Genomic DNA, 3,718 nt, shown 5'->3' on the forward strand with positions numbered 1-3,718 from the left:
ACTTCGTAGACAAGAATCAAATTCCTTTAACTTTTTCTAGTCGTAAAGATGTTTAGGAAAACTTTAATTTTGTTATTTTTACTTGTAAAATAGCAATTATTGCAATATTCAACACACTCTTAGGGTGTGTTAATTCCAATTCTTCTGTTCTTGGTTACGATATAGCTAACCATTATTTTTACTTCTGGACAATAATTGATTACCATTTTCGAGCTCAGGATATGTTTTTGTGGTCTAGGGAGTTGCCAGATGTAATGTGTTCCGAATTTAAATATGAAACCAGGGATAGATAGACTTTTTTAAGACGGAATGGGTAACAAGGTTATTCGGGTGCGCGTCCTAGTCCACGACCCCCTTACCTTTGACGGAGGGGTATGAAAGAAGAGGCGGGTCTTATTTTAGTTATGGCGTTGTATGTATATCCGGGTCAAGTAAACTTCGTCTGCCCATTCGTCTGCCAAGTTGGAATGGGCTCGGATTGTAATTTTTGAAATAACATTGTTTAAAAATGGAAGTTACACAAGACATAGGGCTTGCAACTGACAAAAAAAAAAAACGGGGAAGACCCAAGAAAATTAAAAGTGAGTAATGAAATCGAAAGTCTTCGTAGATATTACAACACGAACAGGTTTTAACCAAACACTAAGCTCACAAAACTCCTGGCCTTTCACTAAGCCTAGGTTAACTTCATCAAATTCGTTTACAAAATCATGAGGATAGTAGAAATGATTGGCTTAAGAAAGAATTAGCGAACACTTTTCACCTTTACAGATGTACTCCAAATCCAAAACACCGGCACCAAATTCACTAACAACCTTCTTAATTGCTATTAAAAACAATTCCCGAATAATTACCTGGACCCTCGCATTTAGACGGCTCCATTTTGAACCCCTGTGAAGACGCTTATCTGTACAACCATAGCCCACTCGATCCGCGCTCTATGGCTATAGCGCGAGCAGCTTGCGTCGTGACGCGCGTGATCGAGTGGGCTATGGTACAACGCAAGAGGGGTCGTAGTCATAGCGACATAGTTAAACAGGAATTACGTATTTTTGGCCCTCCCCGTCAGCAACGTCACCAATACGTAGTTTTTGTGAGCCAATAAGATAATTTATTTTTTTGGTTACGTGTTGAAGGAAGGGACTATATACTCGTCTAAGAGTCGGACTGAAGTAAAGGCCAAACATTGTTTATTCCGTCTTAAAAAAGTCTATCTATCCCTGATGAAACTGAAAGATAATGCTAATTTAAGGGGTCATGCGTAAAAGACTTCAATCATAACCTGTAAACATTGACCCTTAGGACAAAAGTCATAGAAGTTACATTTTCGACTCAAAATCGTCCATAGAAACCACTTTAATACGGATATACCATTCTTTTACGTGCAAGTCATTCATAATGTTTTCAGTTTCCACAGGGATAGATTTAATTTTAGAAGTAGGAATGGAGAACGGTTAGTATTTACTTCAGTCCGACTCATAGCCCAGTATAGAGTGCATCCCTCCAACACGTAACGAAAAGTTTAAATTATCTTATTCACTTAAACTATGTTTTGATGACGTTGCTGACGGGGACGGCGAAGAATACGTAATTCCTTTTTACCTCTGTCGCTATGACCCGCCTCTTCTTTCATAGCCCCCCTTTCCGGGAAGAGGGTCCGGGACTTGACGCGCGCCCAATATACTCTGTTCTCCATTCCTACGTCTAAAATTAAATCTATCCCTGGTTTCCATAAAGGTGTGTCAATTTTCGCTATAGTGTTTAATTTTCGAAAGGTATATGAGCCATTGCTTGATTTGTTATTTCTTTTCATGCACTGGTGGTAGGTAGCATGAACCATAGGTTACCCAGTGCTCAAAATATCTAATAAATTGCTAAATGCCAAAAACACTAGAAAAACCATCCAATCGTGGTACGGAACAGGCTATATCTTGTATACAGTTCATAATACATATCGAAGGCCTTTTACCCCCATGGCCAAGCACAACCACCTTAAGTATCGTTGTGAAATATTACAGCAAGCTACCCAACAGTTAACCTAAATCAATCCAGACGCGGTATATTGATGGTAGCAGAAAGCGGCCTGCAATTTTACTATAGCTATAGCTAAGGATAGCGGGAATGTGTAGTACCCAACCTATAGAAATCGAAGTATGAACAATATTTTTGTGTCCCATTCATTTTTGCGCATTGCTTTCAGTTATCGGACTAAAACCTATTGTAAGCCTTGGCGCCGACGAATCTATGTCTGCGTTGTTGAAGGGATAGTGTCATAAAAAGATTTTGGGTTTGATTTAGCAGAAGGGTTGTGATTCACGGTGATATATGTTTGTCTGAATAATTGTTAGCTTTAATGTAAGGTTATTGGCGTCAAAATCGGGCTGCAATAACGAAGGGATGAAGTACGTGTTTTATAACGTATGCTTTCGATGAAATCTGTTTTGATGTTACGGCTACAGAGGGAAAATATACGACATAATGTACATTTATATTATGGCAGAGGTCGCTGATAGCTTTAAAAAGGCATTAATTACGAGAATATTGTACAATTAGGGAGAAATGAGGTGAGATGGATAGGAAATGATTATGGGCGATTTAGGGCAATGAAAGGGCTAAACCGTACTTTAGCTCGCGCATTCAAAATACAGTTTTTTCAATAAATATCATTTATTCAAGGTTAATTATAGGATGATTTGTTAAAATTAAGGTGCGGAAATTAATTAAAATATGTATTTTCCATGTTTTTCTATATTTTACCCTTCATATTTAAGGTAGGTTAAAGGGGCTGTCAGACCTCCTCTCCATTTTTACCCACCCGCTATGTTAAGCTCTATGAGGAAGATCGTTGTTTGTCCCACTGTCCGAACAGCCCCTTTAAGTTCAGGTTAGGTTAGGTTAGGTTAGGTTAGGTTTTTAGATATTTTATGGTATCTGGTGGCTAGGAAGAAGGAACTGGTCGGGTTTTTATGGTCGTGAAAATATTTATTAAAATAGTTTCCGCGACTTAAATGTAATTAATTATCATATAATTAACCTCCAAGAAATGATATTTTTTGGAAAAACTGTATTTTGAATGTGCGAGCTAAAGTAAAGTTTTTCCCAATGAAAGTCTCACAGTGTACCTTGCGCACGCCCCTACCCTTCGGTAGCGATTGTTAAGCTCTGCCGCTTAGCACCAATGTATTTGTACGATAACTAGCTTCTTTTTTTAAAATACAGGGGCTACCTATACGTTTCCGGAACTGATTCCACTTTCCCCAACATACAGTAAATACGGTGTTAAAATGTTGTAGTTTCTGTATTTATACTCCCTTTAAATGTTTAGGTTGAGATACGCTTCTTCAGAAATATTTAAGAACGCAAGTTTCCATCAAAATTATTTTATAAACTTTACGTTACCTTCACAAAAATTTCATGACTGTTTGGTATTTGAAGGCTACTTTTTGAAGAGTCTCGTTTCAGTGTTAGGCCTATAATGTCACTAAAACGGATGACTTTCTTAAAGGCCAACTTCCAGCGAAAAGGGTTCTAGCGAACTGAAAACCGAGCATTGAGACTAACAATGAAACGACCATGCCGATTTTCGAACTCCCGCTGGGTCAGAGGTTGGAACGGTTCTCGCTAACTGAAAGCCATGCAATGTGATTCTAGCGAACTGAAGATGAACAATAGAAATCCTTTTAATTTTATTTTCTTTCGAATTTTTGCTATCTGCTGA

At 38.1% G+C, this 3,718-nt stretch overlaps 1 long non-coding RNA gene across 2 annotated transcripts; it reads right to left on the minus strand.

Annotated features, from left to right (window-relative positions):
- Window positions 1–338: 338 nt before the first annotated feature.
- LOC149661023 (uncharacterized) lies at window positions 339–1,222 on the minus strand. Of its 2 annotated transcripts, none has more exons than XR_016369059.1 (2): window positions 855–1,222; window positions 339–539 (listed from the first exon to the last, which is right to left on the minus strand). It is a non-coding gene; the product is annotated as an uncharacterized LOC149661023 (long non-coding RNA). The 2 variants fall into 2 exon arrangements; XR_016369060.1 differs by having other exon boundaries at window positions 764–1,222.
- Between the last annotated feature and the right edge of the window lie 2,496 nt (window positions 1,223–3,718).

The sequence above is a fragment of the Phalangium opilio genome, unplaced genomic scaffold (assembly GCF_054372755.1).
Source record: "Phalangium opilio isolate 3A_F unplaced genomic scaffold, DU_Popi_V2 ptg000070l_1, whole genome shotgun sequence".
In the NCBI taxonomy this organism is placed as follows: Eukaryota; Metazoa; Arthropoda; class Arachnida; order Opiliones; family Phalangiidae; genus Phalangium; species Phalangium opilio.